The following is a 19,401-nucleotide window of genomic DNA, read 5'->3' on the forward strand; positions in this document are numbered from 1 at the left end:
GCATGGTGGAAATCACTCTGTTCCCTATTATTAGAGGGGAAGGGAAGATGAAATACAGACCTTTTCAGGTAGTTCTCACCAGGACAACCAAAACACGAATTCAAGGCTTGAGTGATGGATTTCTTTTTTATTTTTTCTTTCTTTCTTTTTTTTTAAGACGGAGTCTCGCTCTGTCGCCCAGGCTGGAGTGCAGTGGCACAGTCTCGGCTCACTGCAAGCTCCGCCTCCTGGGTTCACGCCATTCTCCTGCCTCAGCCTCCCGAGTAGCTGGGACTACAGGCACCCGCCACCATGCCTGGCTAGTTTTTTTGTATTTTTAGTAGAGACGGGTTTCATAGTGTTAGCCAGGATGGTCTTGATCTTCTGACCACGTGATCCACCCTCCTTGGCCTCCCAAAGTGCTGGGGATTACAGGCGTGAGCCACCTCGCCCAGCCAAGTGATGGATTTCTATGTGCCCCTCTGTGGAGCTTTCATTCCTATTGTGAGCATCACTGCTTTGCTATGCAGAGCAACTGACATGATTCACAGACTGTAGATACCTCCATGGTCAGGCTGGCGTTTCTGAATTATGAATGTTTCACAGGAGAATGACTAGAAGTAGAAAAAGAGGTTCTTTGTAGTTGAGGAGAAAGGAAGAAAGTGCTAGAATATCAAAACCTGAGCAATGGAGGGCTCTTATCACTTGGAATGGCAGATGGTCCAGATCCTGGGCCTGTGCTAGGGCTCTGCCTGCTGCAGACACCTGTAGGTTTCCACCAAGTGTCCAGTTGTTTATGTATTTCTGTGACAATGAGTCATTGAGGGCTTAGTCTGGACCTGGTGTTGGATATCAAGGAGTTTCCACCCTTAGGAGCTCAGAGTCAGGTGGAAGACACACATGTGAACAAATAAATGAAGTTTAAGGCTACAGTAAAGGCACAGTGATGCTCTAAGGAGGACTGGCACACTGTTCGCAATGGATCAAAGAAGACGTCTCGGGACTGTCCCTGCACCCATCACAGTGGTTGATGCTGGGATGGGCATGTGGTCCAATTCTGCCAGTGAACATCCCAAAGCTTTTGTTGTACTGCTGGGGAGGAAAACTTCTCCTTCTCTTCCCCTGTCAACCACCACCCTCCCTCTCCTTTATGGATTCAAGTAGTCCTGGCAGCCATCTTGCCTCCATGTATAACATCAGAATGGAACCAATGAGGAAAAGAATAGAGCTGAGACACTGAGACACAGATAGACAGATGGAGAGAGATGGTGGGGTTGGGAATGGGGGCATGGTGAAGCAAAGGTTCTGGGAACATTGTTGAAGTTCCTGGACCCAGCCCTATTTGAAGCACTATTAGATACATTATCTCCTTCTCTCCCCTCTCCTCCTCCTCCTTCTCCTCCTTTTTCTCCTCTTCCTCACTTTTCCCCTTCTCCTCCCTCACCCTCTTCTCTTCCTTTGGAAAAAGAGCAGGGCACTGAGCCTTTGAACCATTCCTGTGAGCAGAGAAATGAGATATGCTTATTGGCTTAGATCCGGGTAATATGGGTCGGGTGTCCTCCTACACAACGGTGAAGAAATACTTTTGTTTTGTGTAATTTTTAAATTGAAGTGAATATCACATAACATAGTTAAACATTTTAAAGTGTACAGTTCAGTGGTATTTAGTGTATTCACAATGTTTTAGAACCATTTATTCACTCTAATTACAAAACTATTTTATCACCCTGTAAAAACACCTACATCCAGTAAATCATTCCCCATTCTCCTCTCTCATATTCCCATAACCTCTAATCTGCTTTCTGTCTCTACATATTTGCCTATTCTGGACATTTCATGTAAATGGAATTATAAACTGTGTGAACTTTTGCATCTGGCTTCTTTTGCTTAGCATAATATTTTCAAGGTTCATAATATTTTCTGATAGCAGGTATCAGAACTTCATTCGTTTTTATGACCTAATATTATTCATTTTCTGGACAGACCACATTTTGTTTATCCATTCTTTTGTTGATGGACATTTGGGTTGTTTCCATCTTTTGGCTATTGTGAATAATGCTGCTGTAAACATTCATGTACAGTTTTCTGTGCAGATGCATTTTTTCATTTCTCTTTCATATGTCTCTAGGAGTAGAATTTGCTGGGTCGTATGGTAACTCTATGTTTAACTTTTTGAGGAACCACCAAATTGTTTTCTACAGTGGTTGCACCATTTTACATTTCCACCCGCTATGTAGGAAGGTTCCAATTTCTCTACATCCTTGTCAACATTTTTTCTTTTCTGTTTTTCTGATTAAAGCCATTTAGTGGGTGTGAATGTCTGTTTGTGCTTAAGCCAGTTTGGCTGTATTTTCTGTCAGTTGCATTGAATAATTTTATTTGTTGTGTTTTTGAAGGATGAACAGATTTTGGCGTGTGGTAATGGTAAGGGAAATAATGTCAGACTGAGGGAACAGCATGAATGAAATCACGGAGGTGGGGAAGCCCGGTGTGTGTTCCAGGAATTTCACCTTTGGCGAAGAAACTCTTCTTTCCCCATAGTGTATATGGCTTTGTTGAAGATCTTTTGGCAATATGTGAGGCTTTTATTTCTGGGCTCCCTAATCTGTTCCATTTTGCATATGTTTGTATTTATGGTAGTATCATACTGTTTTGATTACTGTAACTTTGTAATATGTTTTGAAATCAGAATATGTCCTTCCTCCCGTTTTTTTTTTTTTCCCCCCTCAGGATTGTTTTGACTATTAGAGGTCTTTTGAGATTTTGTATAAATTTTAGGATTTTTTTTCTGTTTCTTCAAAAAATGTCATTGGAATTTTGACTGGCTTTGCATTGAACTTGTAGATTGTTAGAGCAGTATGGACATTTTAACAATATTAAGTATTTCAATTCATGAATATGTGATGTCTTTCCATTTAGCCTTCTTTAATTTATTTATTCAATGGTTTTAAAAAAAATTTTCTGTGTACAATTCTCTAACCTTCTTCGTTAAGTTTATACCTAAGTATTTTATTATTTTTGATTCTATTGTAAATGGGATTGTTTTAATTTTATTTTCAGATTGTTCATTGTTAGTATATAGAAACACAACTGATTTTTATATGTTGATTTTTCTGAATTAGTTTATTGGTTCCAACAATTTTGTGTGGAATCCTTGGGGTTTTCTACGTATAAAATCATAATACCTGTGACCAGAGATAATTTTATTTTTTCCATTCCAATTTGAATGCCTTTTATTTCTTTTTCTCGCCTAATTGCTCTGTCTTGGACTCCCAGTACCTCATTGAATAGAAGTGGTGAGAATGGGCATCTTCACCTTGTTCCAGATCTTGGAGGAGAAGCTTTTAGTTTTTCACCATTGAGTATGATGTTAGCTGTGGGCTTTTCACATATGGGCTATTTTAGATTGAGGTAATTTCCCTCTACTCCTAGTTCTCAAGGCATGTTAAGTTGTGTTTCTGCCATTGTAACCAAAACACTCTTTACAAATATAAGATTATAATTGTTCAAAGTTATAAGTGATGTTATTTTTTCTACCCTACAAGACCTCATTCTCATTCATATAATTAGTCAATAAATATTTAGGGCTTAGCATGTGCCAGCCAGCAAACAAATATTATTTATGGTGATTTTGACAGCTATCTCCATTTACGAATGCATGAACATTTGTGGTGTGCTGCCCTGGGAGGGGAGTAGGTGTGCCTGGGTCTTTGATGATGAGGCCAGTGAGAAGTAGAGGACAAGGTCACATGAGATCACATGAGGTCACACGAGGCAGGGAAGAGTCTCCACTGGAGCTCAGGTCACCCAGTTTCCAGCCCTGTGTCTTCTCCCCTCAAAATGGAGAGCTTTTAGGTTTCATTTTGTGCCTTCTCAGGAGAATTCCTTTAACTGAAACTGCTTATTGAAACAGTTGCCTGGTAGTAGTTGTGTGTGTTCAGCTGTAACATAAAAGTATTCTTTCTCTGATTTTCATGAGAGGGTTGTGTGCAGAGTGCTGCAGTCACGATGAAAGCGTTGTTCCCCATGCTTCACAACACAAGCCTCATCCATATACCAGATGGTTCTCTGGTGTGTTGCGAAGACAGATTTGCTCTAGGAAATGCTGTTTAGCAGTGGGTCATCACCAAGGCAGGCAGGCTGCATCACTCCCAATATTAAAATACAATTTATTTTGCTTTCCAGTGACCATTTTTAAAAGGCATGTGCAGGCTGAAAGTCCCATTTGCTGGTTACAGCTGGGGACATCCATGTGTATGAGGATTGTACAGATAGTTCTGAGCTGGACTCCTGTGCTGAGGATTGTACAGATAGTTCTGAGCCAGCCATGACGGGCCTGCTTACATCCCCTTTCAAGAGAGAGCTTGCCCTTTGCCGGGAGGAGTGAGCTGCGCCAGCAGTCTCTAGTGTTCCCACCTCAGCTGCTGAGCTAAGCTAAGGCCCACTCTTTCCAAGCCCCAACCATCAACTGCAGACAGTGGGGATTCTGGGCCTGGCCGTCTTTGGCCCGGTAAAGACTTGTCTACTACAGAGTGTCTTTGCTGCAGAGTCCTGAGCCTGGCTAGGGGAGAATTTTTCAGCTCTGCATTGCAGTTGGGAGTCTCTCCCTGCCCTGTCCTGCTACCTCTCCTTTTATTTCTTGCTCTTGATACAACTTTTTACTCCACATTTGTGTCTGTCTCGTGGAGGATCTAAGTGACACATCATCCAAAGTGCAGTCTGTCTTTGTGTCACTGATGCTTTCCACTCTGGAAACCCACTTTCTTTCCACTAAACCCAGTTTCTTTATGAGCTGTATCCCAGTGGCATCTCTATGGGGTATTCAAGATCGGGCAAAAAAAAAAAAAAAAAAATAGCAAGGAAAATTGTAAAGAAAAGTCCCAAGTTAGTGTCACTTTGAAAATGAGGCTAGGGACCAAATCTAGACACCAGGGGTCACTCCTGGGGGGTTTGCCTCACTCCTGGGCTCACTGATGTGCTCGTGGGTCAGAAAAAGGACATGGTTTGGCTCCCTTGACACTTTCTAAGTGTACATTCTTCTCTGGGAGTCATTTTTCCTGCTTCAGTAATCCTATCTCCCCTGCACTTCCACAAGTGCTTGACCTCACAGAGATCAGGCTCAGGGGAGGAAGACCCCCTTGGCCGGCTGCACTGAAATTATCTCAATCTGGCCAGCCCTGGTTAAGCCTGAGGTCGTACCTCAACAACTTTCCTTGAAGCTCTGGGACAGCAGGGAGCTGGCCGGCGCCCGTGTGGGGCTGTGCCTCAGCAACTGTGTTGATGTCCCCTGCTTGCAGCCAGGATGGAGCCTCTCATGGTGTCCCATGAGCTCAATCATTCCAGCCTGTCTGCTGCATTCACTTCAGGGGATTTGCCGAGTGGAATATCTCTCCCATGCGGGACAGAGTCCTTTCTGGTGTGAGGGGCATGGGCTGCTGTGGTCCAGGGAGTGTGGTCATGTCTGGGGGACAGGATGTGTCCTGTTAGAGATGAAATAAAAATGAAACTATGAGCACAGACTTTGGCCTTTGACAGAGATAATTACCAGAGTTGTGATTAAATCTTCTAGTCACACCAGTTCAGGACCATAACATGTGACCATATCCCTGCTTCCTTCTGTCAGTGAGCATTTGGCTGACTTCTTGTTGTGTTAATCACAGATGCTTTTAAAGGTAGAATGGCCTCTGCATTTTCAGCTCCCACTGTAGTGGTAATTCAGATATCCTGTCCCCAGTGGATGTGGGGTTGGTCTTTGCAGGGAGCCACTGACTGAATGTGCTTTACCTGGAAGAGCTCTCAGGAGCACAGCGCCCTACTCAGCTCAGGGGTAAATGGTGGGTCTGACATTTGAGAGATCTTAGCCTCGGCTTTTAATGAACTGCCTGGAGATGAACCTGAAAGTTGACATTTCCAGAGGACTGTCAGAGCTAAGGGCTTTGCATATGTGACCTCATTCATCCTCAAAATGTCCTGCTGAAGCTGGCATTATTATGATCCCCTTGTCACTGATGGGAAGGTTAAGTGACTTGTCCAAGTCACACAAGGAGTACAGGGTAAAGGCACGATTCATTTCTTGGTCTGATTCCAGATCTCACGCTCTTAACGTAAGATCTCAAGCTCTACAATGACTCTTGAGGGGAGGTTCCCTGGGACAGAGTTCAACCTTGTGGTCTTAATACCTGGCAGAGTCTTAGATACATAGTGGGTGCTCAATAAACACTCATCGACTTAAGGAATGAAGGGCTGTTCCAACATCCTAGCCTCAGGTCCCCAAGGGAGAGAGGAGACTCAGGGAAGCAATTCTAGTAAACTCTTGGGAAGCAAATTGAGGCTGAATCAGTGTCTTGAGATGGGGTGAATAATCCAGATGATTGGAGAAACTCCGTGGTTTATATTCAGTGTAGACACAGCCATAGCAGTGCACGGGGTACAGCGATCACCCAGCATCTGAAGATGTGTGGTTGGTAAGCTCCTGGTCTGACCTTAGTACTTAGGTGTCCTCACAGCCCATTGTCTGTGGGGACTGGAACAGTTTCTTTAGAACGTTGTCCCAGGACCTGCAGTAGAAGGATCTGCTGCCTTATGAGGTGAATGTGTTCTGTGATCTGAACGTCTGCGTTCCCCTCTCCAACTTTCATATGTTGAAAGTTAAATATTAACGTGATGGCCTTCAGAGGAGGGGGCTTTGGGAGGTGATTAGATAATGAGGTCCCTACCCTCATGCATAGTACCAGCGCCTTATAAAAGAAGCCTGAGGGAGCTTGTTCCCCCCTTCTGCTATGTAAGGAGGCACCGAGAAGGTACCACCTATGAGGAATGGGCCCTCCTGAGATACCAAATCTACTGGTGCTTTGATCTTGGACTTCCCAGCCTCCAGAACTGTGAGTGATAAGTTTCTGTTGTTTAGAAATCACCCAGTCTAAAGCATTTTGTTATAGCCACATAAACAAAGTATAGAAATGCAATGTTTGTGAGTCCAGTTATGTTTTCAGGCTCATGTGGGAGCCTTGCCATTCAGCTAAAAAAATACTGCGTTGGCTGCTGATATAAAGTGAATAATCCCCATCATCTGTCTTCAGAGTGAATGCCAAGTGCTCCACCATGGCTGATGGTGGCTTGCGTCTGTCCCAGGCTGGGGCCACAGGCTCATCTGGCACCCTTCTCCTTACTCTCTGTGCCCCAGACACACTGGCCTTTCCCTACATTTTCCTCCACTCTCAGCTCGTTCCCACCTCAGGGCCTTTGCACTTGCCGTTCCCCCTTCCAAGGATGCGTTCCCTGCCCTCTTCACCTGGTGGGTCCTACTCCTGCTACAGGGCTCTGCTCCAACACCACTTCTCCGAAAGGCCCACCCCCAACCATTAATTTTTCCCAAGTATCTTTTTATAGTCCCACAGCATTTGCTCCTATTTGTAAGTGTATATTATTTACTTTCTGTTTTTCTTTCTGCAAAGTTTGTCTCCCCAGTTATTCTATTAGCCCTGTGAAGGTAGATGATACGCTTGTTTTCTTTGCCACTGAATTCCCAGCAGCTATTAAAGTGCATGGCTTATAATAGGTGTCTAATACATGTTCAACGACTTAATGAATGAGTCAAACTTTGTGTATTGTAATTGCATAAGTTGAAGTATATTTTCATTCTGTATTGGGCCAGTCAACAGCTCTTTCATGGGACTCTCCTGTGGAGTTTCCATTTCCATAGTCCACACCAGATGCTGCTTCACACATTCCACAAGTAATCTGGGAGGATGGCACTGGCCCACATACTGAGAGATGCCAAGGTGGCTTAGAGGTCTCTCCAGCTCTCAAGGGTCCCACAGTCGAGTAAAAAGACACAGACACACAATATGGGGTTTATCCATAAACTTCCTGTTGAAGGAGTTTTTTTTTTTCTTTCAGTTCCCTAAAAGATTTCTTTGCCTTAACAAAGCCAGGGGATTCAGTCAGGTTTTTTTTTTTTTTTTTCCTTCTTTTTGTTACCTTCAGGGAATAAATAGAGATCCAAATTTCCTTATTCTGAGAGTAGAGAAAAAATAGCAATGTGTTTTTGTTTTAAACTAATTCCAAGATTGAGCTTGCCCTCCTCTCCTCTCCTTCCTTCCTTCCTTCCTTCCTTCCTTCTTTCCTTCCTTCCTTCCTTCCTCCTTCCCTCCCTCCCTTCCCTTCCCTTCCTTTCTTCCTTCCGTCTTTCTTTTTCTTTCCTCTCTCTCTCTTTCATCTTTCTGCCTTCTCTTTCTCTTTCTCTCTTCCTCTCTGTCTGCCTGCCTGCTTTCCTGCCTGCCTTCCTTGCCTTCCTGTCCTTCTTTACTTCTTTCCTTTCATTTTTTCTTTTCCTTTCCCTTCCTTTCTTCTTCTCTTTCTCTTCCTTTCCTTTCTTTTTTTCTTTTCTTTTCCTTTCTTTCTTTTCATTTTCTTTTCTTTTTCAGCAGGGTCTTGTTCTGCTGCCCAGGTTGAACTGCAGTGGCACAGTCATAACTCACTGCAGCCTCAAAACCCTGGGCTCAGCCTTTGGAGTAGCTGGGACTACAGGTGTGCCAGCACACCTGGCAAATTTTTTATTTGTAGAGCAGGGATCTCTCAAGTTTCCCAGACTGGGCTTGAACTTCTGGGCTCAGGCAATACTCCTGCTTCAGTCTCCCAAAGTGCTGAATTGCAATCATGAGCCATCATGCCTGGCAGAGCATTTTCTTTATGTCATTATTTTATTTGCTAATCTCTAGTGTTCAAGGCCAGGTTCTCTCAATGGCGACAGAAAAATCAGTTGAAACTGACCTTAGCGCAAAGGGAGATGATTGGCTGATTTAACTGACAAGTGCAGGATGGGCTTTAGGCACAGCTGGATCCAGGGGACCTGACCTGCTGTCCGGATACATCCTTTGTCAGTCTGGGGGCTCTGTCTACTGTGGGTTGGTGTTGTGCTGAAGTGGGCTCTCCCCTGTGCCTGGCATAGGGCTTCCATCAGCTCCAGGCTCACTTCTGGTCTTGTGACAATCCCTCTGGAAATGTGCCTATTCTCATGGACTCTAAAGAAAGCCCCAGAAATGGGTGTCATGGGTGCTGATTGTTCATACCTGGGCAGAGATGGGGCCGAGTTAGCCCCACCTGAACCATGTAGACAGAGTATGGGAAGAAGTGGAGCCCTTAAGGAGAATCAGGTGCTGTAACTAGAAGGGAGACATGAATTACAGGTAGATATCACCTTATCCAGGTGTCATGTTTAGAGAAAAATTTGAATAAATTAGAAGTGTGCATGTATGTTGGGGGGAAGAGGACCCAGCACAGTGCCTGACTTGCAAACAATCAATGGACATTGTAATTTAGGTTAGTATCATTAGCATTGTTATCGTCAACATTATTATAATATGTTATTTATAGCAAAACTTAGCAATGCATATTTTTTTTCCCAAATAGCTACTGGCCTAAGGAGAGAGAGAGAGAAAATAGGCTTGTGATGTTTAATACTGAGTGTCAACTTGATTGGATTGAAGGATGCAAAGTATTGATCCTGGGTGTGTCTGTGAGGGTGTTGCCAAAGGAGATTAACATTTGAGTCAGTAGGCTGGGGAAGGCAGACTCAGCCTTAATCTGGGTGGGCACCATCTAATCAGCTGCCAGCACAGCCAGAATATAAAACAGGCAGAAGAACGTGAAAAGGCTAGACTGGCTTAGCCTCCCAGCTTACATCTTTCTCCCATGCTGGATGTTTCCTGCCCTCGAACATCAGACTCCAGGTTCTTCAGCTTTGGGACTCAAACTGGCTTCCTTGCTCCTCAGCTTGCAAATGGCCTATTGTGGGACCTTGTAATCATGTGAGTTAATACTCTTTAATAAACTCCTCCTTATATATACCTATCCTATTAGTTCCCCTCTAAAGAACTCTTAATACAAGGCCAGTTCTTCCTATACCTTTCTTTGTGATGGTGAGAAGTAAATGATCTTGTTTCCTGTCTCTAGACCATTATGGAATCATTTGAGACATCAGTTAAACTTTTCCCAGTATTGCTGATATAATTCTTGAGTATAAGCGTAATTGTGAAATTTAGTTTTGTTTTTTACATTGGTATTAGTTGGATATGTAACCCTCCTTTCTGCTTTTGCTCCTTGTAATTAAAACATGATGTGTTTGAGTTAATGTTTGGGGAAGCCAGGTGACCAAAAAGTGTTAAAAGAAGAAAAATTGGATGTATGAGTCTATTTGTTCTAAAAATGGAAAGAACTGGCCGTTTTGGTAAGGAAAATTATATTTTTCTATTGAGGTGAATTTATGTAACATGAAGTTAACCATTTTAAAATGAACAATTCAGTAGCATTTAGTACATTTGCAGTGTCGTCCCTCCACCACCTCTATTGAGTTCCAGGACATTTTAAGCAGTTAGGGATTGGTTTTCCATTCCCTGCCCTGCTCTTGGTAACCGCCAGCCTGCCTTCTGTGTCTATGAATTTGCTGATTTTAGATATTTCATGTAAACGAGACCATGCAATATGTGGCCTTTTGTGTCTAGCTTTTTTCACTGAGCGTAATGCTTTTGGGTTTATCCCTGTAACATGGATCAGAACTTCATTCCTTTTTATGCCTGAATAACAGTCCATCGTATGGATAAATCACAATTTGTTTATCCATTACTGTTCCAATGGACACTTGGGTTGTCTCCACCTCTTAGCTACTGAGAATTGTGCTGAACATTCGTGTTCAAGGATCGTTTGAGTGCGTATATGTTTTGGTGGGGTGGAGTTGGGGGAGAGTACAAACCTAGGTGAAGAATTGCCAGGTCATATGGTAATTCTATGTTTAACTTTTTGAGGAGCTGCCAAACTGTTTCCAGGATTGACTTTTGAAAATCATAGCCACAGATACCTTAGTGCTCAGGCCTGAATGCCAGCTGGATGGCTCTCCTGGGAAGTACGACTGTGTAAAGCTGGCCGTTCTTGGGATGCAGCTCCATGGGAGATGGGAACGGAATCCGAACGTTATTCTCATTGATAAGGCTTCAGTGGTGGGCAGTGATTTTTGTGAAACAACACAAAAAATCTTCCTCTCCTCCCAGATTGGTAGTTGTTGGTGGATGGCCAACTGTAATATATGGAGTGCTAAGTATACTTTAGTAGAGCATGCTTAGATACTTCTAATCAGGCTCAGGAAAGCATTACTGCAATTTTGATTTAATACCAGCTCTATTAGAACCAGGATCTCATCAGCCCCATGCAAATGATAATTTATGTCTTCATCAACTGCGCATTTTACTTCTCACTGGGTTTTGGATCAAACGTGAATATATATATAGATATTCCCTTTTTAAGAGTACAATATATTTCACTTTCACTTAAAGGTGTCTGAATGGATTATGAAAAGAATCAAACTCAAAACTGATCTTATCATAATTTAAAAATTTTATTGGGAGAAAAAGGAGCAATACAGATAGTCAAGTAATGCAATTATTCTGATTTACGGTGCATATTCTCTCTGTCTGGCTCAATCCACCCCTTTCCTTATGAGAGAATTCTGAAGAGTCCTTTAGCAAAGATAGTTAACTATTCCTTCACCAGATTTTGCTTTCTCAAAAAAATTTCCTTAATTTTTTTCCCCAAGAACCTAAATTTTTTCTTTTCCTACTCTGTGGCACAATTGTTACATTTTTGGTCTTGAGACTTACATTTTTTCAACTTTAGTTAATGTTGATCAACTTTTGAGGTCTTGGGGTAAAGTTCAAACATACTTATCTGGGTATTTTGGGTTTTTAATTTGCTTCATTTTATTTTTTTTTTTTTTTTTTTTTTTTTTTTTTTTTTTTTTTTTTTGAGACGGAGTCTCGCTCTGTCGCCCAGGCTGGAGTGCAGTGGCCGGATCTCAGCTCACTGCAAGCTCCGCCTCCCGGGTTTACGCCATTCTCCTGCCTCAGCCTCCCGAGTAGCTGGGAGTACAGGCGCCCGCCACCTCGCCCGGCTAGTTTTTTTTTGTATTTTAGTAGAGACGGGGTTTCACTGTGTTAGCCAGGATGGTCTCGATCTCCTGACCTCATGATCCGCCCGTCTCGGCCTCCCAAAGTGCTGGGATTACAGGCTTGAGCCACCGCGCCCGGCCATTTGCTTCATTTTAAAGTACAGATAGAAAAACGTCCCCGTCTGACAGCTCTGGAGAGAGCAGTGGTTCTCCCAGCACAGTGTTTGGGCTCCGAGAATGGACAGACTGCCCCCTCGAGTGGGTCCCTGACTCCTGTGTAGCCTAACTGGGAGACACCTCCCAGTAGGGGCTGACTGACACCTCATATAGCCAGGTGCCCCTCTGAGATGAAGCTTCCAGAGGAAGGATCAGACAGCAATATTTGTTGTTCAGCAGCATCTGCTGGTGATACCCAGGCAAACAGGGTCTGGAATGGACCTCCAGCAAACTCCAACAGACCTGCAGCTGAGGGACCTGACTGTTAGAAGGAAAACTAACAAACGGAAAGGAATAGCATCATCATCAACAAAAAGGACATCCACACCAAAACCCCATCTGTAGTTCACCATCATCAAAGACCAAAGGTAGATAAAACCACAAAGATGGGGAGAACCAAAGCAGAAAAGCTGAAAATTCTAAAAACCAGAGTGCCCCTTCTCCTTCAAAGGACTGCAGCTCCTCACCAGCAACAGAGCAAAGCGGGATGGAGAATGACTTTGATGAGTTGACAGAAGTAGGCTTCAGAAAGTTGGTAATAACAAACTTCTCTGAGCTAAAGGAGGATGGGTTTGAACCCATTGCAAGAAAGTTAAAAACCTTGAAAAGATTAGATGAATGGCTAACTAGAATAAACAGTGTATAGAAGACCTTAAATGACCTGATGGAGCTGAAAACCATGGCATGAGAATTATGTGATGCATGCACAAGCTTCAGTAGCTGATTCGATCAAGTGGAAGAAAGGGTATCAGTGATTGAAGATCAAATTAATGAAATGAAGCGAGAAGAGAAGTTTCGAGAAAAAAGAGTAAAAAGAAACAAACAAAGCCTCCAGGAAATACGGGAATATGTGAAAAGACCAAAGCTGTATTTGATTGGTATACCTGAAAGTGGCAGGGAGAATGCAACCAACCTGGAAAACACTCTTCAGGATGCTATCCAGGAGAACTTCCGCAACCTAGCAAGGCAGGCCAACATTCAAATTCAGGAAATACAGAGAACACTACAAAGATACTCCTTGAGAAGAGCAACCCCAAGATACATAATCGTCAGATTCACCAAAGTTGAAATGAAGGAAAAAATGCCAAGGGCAGCCAGAGAGAAAGGTCACGTTACCCACAAAGGGTTACCATCAGACTAACAGCAGATCTCTCAGCAGAAACCCTACAAGCCAGAAGAGAGTGGGGGCCAATATTCAACATTCTTAAAGAAAAGAATTTTCAACCCAGAATTTCATATCCAGCCAAACTAAGCTTGATAAGTGAAGGAGAAATAAAATCCTTTGCAGACAAACAAATGCTGAGAGATTTTGTCACCACCAGGCCTGCCTTACAAGAGCTCCTGAAGGAAGCATTAAACAGGGAAAGGAACAGCCGGTACCAGCCACTGCAAAAACATGCAAATTGTAAAGACCATCGATGCTAGGAAGAAACTGCATCAACTAACGGGCAAAATAACCAGCTGACATCATAATGACAGGATCAAATTCACACATAACAATATTAACCTTAAATGTAAATGGGCTAAATGCTCCAATTAAAAGACACAGACTGGCAAATTGAATAAAGAGTCAAGACCCACCAGTGTGCTGTATTCAGGAGACCCATCTCACATGCAGAGACACACATAGGCTCAAAATAAAGGGATGGAGGAAGATCTACCAAGCAAATGGAGAACAAAAAAAAAAAAAAAAAAAAAAAAAAAAAGCAGGGGTTGCAATGCTAGTCTCTGATGAAACAGACTTTAAACCATCAAAGATCAAAAGAAACAAAGAAGGCCATTACATAATGGTAAAGGGATCAATTCAACAGGAAGAGCTAACTATCCTAAATATGTGTGCACCCAATACAGGAGCACCCAGATTCATAAAGCAAGTCCTTAGAGAATTACAAAGAGACTTAGACTCCCATACAATAATAACGGGAGACTTCAACACCCCACTGTCAATATTAGACAGATCAATGAGACAGAAGGTTAATAAAGGTATCCAAGACTTGAACTCGGCTCTGCACCAGGCAGACCTAATAGACATCTACAGAACTCTCCACCCCAAATCAACAGAATATACATTCTTCTCAGCACCACATCGCACTTATTCCAAAATTGACCACATAGTTGGAAGTAAAGCACTCCTCAGCAAATGTACAAGAACAGAAATCATAACAAACTGTCTCTCAGACCATAGTGCAATCAAATTAGAACTCAGGATTAAGAAACTCACTCAAAACCGCACAACTACATGGAAACTGAACAACCTGCTCCGGAATGACTGCTGGGTACATAACAAAATGAAGGCAGAAATAAAGATGTTCTTAGAAACCAATGAGAACAAAGACACAATGTACCAGAATCTCGGGGACACAATTAAAGCAGTGTGTAGAGGGAAATTTATAGCACTGAATGCCCACATGAGAAAGCAGGAAAGATCTAAAATTGACACCCTAACATCACAATTAAAAGAACCAGAGAAGCAAGAGCAAACATATTCAAAAGCTAGCAGAAGGCAAGAAATAACTAAGATCAGAGCAGAACTGAAGGAGAGAGAGACACAAAAAACTCTTCAAAAAATCAATCCAGGAGCTGGTTTTTTGAAAAGATCAACAAAATTGATAGACTGCTGGCAAGACTAATAAAGAAGAAAAGAGAGAAGAATCAAATAGATGCAATAAAAAATGATAAGGGGATATCACCATCAATCCCACAGAAATACAAACTACCATCAGAGAATACTATAAACACCTCTACGCAAATAAACTAGAAAATCTAGAAGAAATGGATAAATTCCTGGACACATACACTCTCCCAAGACTAAATGAGGAAGAAGCTGAACTGCTGAATACACCAATAACAGGCTCTGAAATTGAGGCAATAATTAATAGCCTACCAACCAAAAAAAGTCCAGGACCAGATGGATTCACACCTGAATTCTACCAGAGGTACAAAGAAGAGCTGGTACCATTCCTTCTGAAACTATTTCAATCAATAGAAAAAGAGGGAATCTTCCCTAACTCATTTTATGAGGCCAGCATCATCCTGATACCAAAGCCTGGCAGAGACACAACAAAAAAGAGAATTTTAGACCAATAACCCTGATGAACATCAATGCAAAAATCCTCAATAAAATACTGGAAAACTGAATCCAGCAGCACATCAAAAAGCTTATCCACCAAGATCAAGTTGGCTTCATCCCTGGGATGCAAGGCTGGTTCAACATATGCAAATCAATAAACGTAATCCATCACATAAATAGAACCAAAGACAAAAACCACATGATTATCTCAATAGATGCAGAAAAGGCCTTCAATAAAATTCAACAGCCCTTCATGCTAAAAACGCTCAATAAATTCGGTATTGATGGAACGTACCTCAAAATAATAAGAGCTATTTATGACAAACCCACATCCAGTATCATACTGAATGGGCAAAAACTGAAAGCATTCCCTTTGAAAACTGGAGCAAGACAGGGATGCCCTCTCTCACCACTCCTATTCAACATAATGTTGGAAGTTCTGGCCATGGCAATCAGGCAAGAGAAAGAAATAAAGGGTATTCAATTAGGAAAAGAGGAAGTCAAATTGTCCCTGTTTGCAGATGACGTGATTGTGTATTTAGAAAACCCCATCGTCTCAGCCCCAAATCTTCTTAAGCTGATAAGCAACTTCAGCAAAGTCTCAGGATAGAAAATCAATGTGCAAAAATCACAAGCATTCTTATCTACCAATAACTGATAAACAGAGAACCAAATCATGAGTGAACTCCCATTCACAGTTGCTTCAAAGAGAGTAAAATACCTAGGAATCCAACTTACAATCCTTGAAGGACCTCTTCAAGGAGAACTACAAACCACTGCTCAACGAAATAAAAGAGGACACAAACAAATGGAAGAACATTCCATGCTCATGTATAGGAAGAATCAATATCGTGAAAATGGCCATACCGCCGAAGGTAATTTATAGATTCAATGCCATCCACATCAAGCTACCAATGACTTTTTTCACAGAATTGGAAAAAACTATTTTAAAGTTCATATGGAACCAAAAAAGAGCCCGCATTGCCAAGACAATCCTAAGCAAAAAGAACAAAGCTGGAGACATCATGCTATCTGACTTCAAACTATACTACAAAGGCTACGGTAACCAAAACAGCATGGTACTGGTACCAAAACAGAGATATAGACAATGGAACAGAATAGAGGCCTCAGAAATAACACCACACATCTACAACCATCTGATCTTTGACAAACCTGATAAAAACAAGCAATGGGGAAAGGATTCCCTATTTAATTAATGGTGCTGGGATAATTGGCTAGCCATAAGTAGAAAGCTGAAACTGGATCCCTTCCTTACACCTTATACAAAAATTAATTCAAGATGGATTAAAGACTTAAATGTTAGACCTAAAACCATAAAAACTCTAGAAGAAAACCTAGGCAATACCATTCAGGACATAGGCATGGGCAAGGACTTCATGTCTCAAACACCAAAAGCAATGGCAACACAAGCCAAAATAGACAATGGGATCTAATTACACTAAAGAGCTTCTGCACAGCAAAAGAAACTACCATTAGAGTGAACAGGCAACCTACAGAATGGGAGAAAATTTTTGCAATCTACCCATCTGATAAAGGACTAATATCCAGAATCTACAAAGAACTTACATTTACAAGAAAAAAACAACCCCATCAAAAAGTGGGCAAAGGATATGAACAGACACTTTGGAAAGAAGACATTTATATAGCCAACAGACACATGAAAAAATGCTCATCATCACTGGTCATCAGAGAAAAGCAAATCAAAACCACAATGAGATACCAGCTCACACCAGTGAGATGATCATTAAAAAGTCAGGAAACAACAGGTGCTGGAGAGGTTGTGGAGAAACAGGAAAGGTTTTACACTGTTGGTGGGAGTGTAAACTAGTTCAACCATTGTGGAAGACAGTGTGGCGATTCCTCAAGGATCTAGAACTAGAAATACCATTTGACCCAGTGATCCCATTACTGGGTATATACTCAAAGGATTATAAATCATGCTACTATAAAGACAAATGCACACGTATGTTTATTGTGGCACTATTCACAATAGCAAAGACTTGGAACCAACCCAAATGTCCATCAATGATAGACTAGATTAAGAAAATGTGGCACATATACACCATGGAATACTATGCAGCCATTAAAAAGGATGAGTTCATGTCCTTTGTAGCGACATGGATGAAGCTGGAAACAATCATTCTGAGCAAACTATTGCAAGGACAGAAAATGAAACACCACATGTTCTCAGTCATAGGTAGGAATTGAACAATGAGACCACTTGGACACAGGGCGGGGAACATCACACACCAGGTCCTGTCGTGGGGTTGGGGGTTTGGGGAAGGATAGCATTAGGAGAAATACCTAATGTAAATGACGAGTTAATGGGTGCAGCACACCAACATGGCACATTATACATATGTAACAAACCTGCACGTTGTACACATGTGCCTTAGAACTTAAAGTATAATAAAAAAATAACATTAACAGTGAATAGTGGAATATCTGAGAAAAAATAGTGATTGAAAAAGACTAATATTATATATTAGTATTATGATGTGTTTTAGTGGTTTACAGTCTGTATGTGTATACAGTCAGCCCATCATATCTGTGTGTTCTGAATATGTGGATTAACCAACTGTGGGTCAAAAATATTAAAGAAAAAAACAATGTAACTAAAAAAAATAAAAGAAATGAAGTGCAGATAAAAGCAATTTGGTCTTGTTAATTGGTTATTTTTTTGCAAAGAGAAACACCAGGTAATTTGGTATCTGTCTTCCTATTAGCTGAGGATGGGGTAAACTTTTTATCTTTGACTAGACAGGGACTATTGCTTTGAGAAGAATAGAAAGAGAGGCATGAGCAAGAAGGGAATTTATTAGGAGGATACTGGATTTGCTCATGAAATCCAGAGATTCAATGAATGGGTATCAGGAAGGAAAAACACCAAGGGTAATTTTAAAGACCTCAGAGGAAGGAATTCCTGGAAACTCACTTTAGGGTTCTGCCTTTAATATTGACTCATTTCTCAATCTTATTCTTTGTATCTTGAAACTCAGTCTATCAAAAGAAAAACATGATTGGTTTGTTTCCAGCCAATGGATTGGCTTCCTATGGGTCAGAGGTTGATTGGGTCCAATCAGGTATGGCCTGGTTTGGGAGGGAGGCAGGATTAACTTAAAATGAACATATTTGTTGGAGTTCAAACCTATGGGGAGCCTTTCTCAGAGAAGTGGGCTGTAAGCTGAGCGGACACCCCTAAGAAAATATTCTTTCACACCTTACCCCTCTTTTTTTGTGCGTGTTTTTTGTAGAGACAGCATTTCATCATGTCAGCAAGGTTGGTCTCTAACTCCTGGCCTCAAGTGACCTGCCCGCCTTGGCCCCCCAAAGTGCTGGGATTACAGGCATGAGCCACCATGCCTTGCTTACACCTTACCCCTCTTGTTGGGTATTATCTGCATAATCTAATGTTCTCCAACTTCAGTGTACACACAGTATGTATGAACACATGTATGGTGAGGACATTGTTGGGGTGGGGCTTCTTGGCAACCATATCTGCTTCCTTTAGTAGCAGCTCCTTGATTTCCTTCTGGGGGCTTCTCTTGTCATGAGCATTGTGGCTGGGGCAGTAAATCAAGGCGTCCTACTCTGCACTGATCAAGGGGTGAGGAGCTGACCGATGGTCAGCCGATCAGATGCTCCCTCTTGGGACTTTGAGTCTTGAGTAGAGTTCTGCAAGCTCAGACAAGACAGTATGAGCATTATCATTGTATCTCTGGAACTGGTGAGGCTGTTAATTTGTTATGTAACCCAGACTCTGGAGCTGCCCTGGTGTCTCTGTTGTTTCTTAGACTTATGATTATTATTATTTTTGCGACAGGGTCTTGCTTTGTCACCCAGGCTGGAGTGCAGCAGTGTGATAATATCTCACTGCAGCCTTGATCTCCCAGGATCAAGCGATCCTCCCCCCTCAGCCTACTTGCCCAGCTAATTTTTAAAACAATTTTTTAGTAGACATGGGGTCTCACCATCTTGCCCAGGCTGATCTCAAACTCTTTTGCTCAGGCAGTCCTTCCACCTTGGATTCCCAATGTGCTGGGGTTACAGGTGTGGGCCACTGTACCCTATCTCGACCTATTTTTTTTTTTCCACCTTTTCTCTTAAACGGGTAGGCTGGTGTCCTCCAAAAAACTCAACTTCTGCTCAAGTTACAATCAGCGCTTGTTCCTTACAA

The 19,401-nt window shown here is 42.0% G+C and overlaps 1 protein-coding gene across 3 annotated transcripts in view; it reads left to right on the forward strand.

Moving 5' to 3' along the window:
* TMEM132B (transmembrane protein 132B) overlaps positions 1-19,401 on the forward strand; it is a 470,175-nt gene that overhangs the window by 284,345 nt on the left and 166,429 nt on the right. The gene's annotated exons all lie outside the window — the stretch shown is intronic.

Source organism: Macaca fascicularis, chromosome 11 (assembly GCF_037993035.2).
Source record: "Macaca fascicularis isolate 582-1 chromosome 11, T2T-MFA8v1.1".
Taxonomy (NCBI): Eukaryota; Metazoa; Chordata; class Mammalia; order Primates; family Cercopithecidae; genus Macaca; species Macaca fascicularis.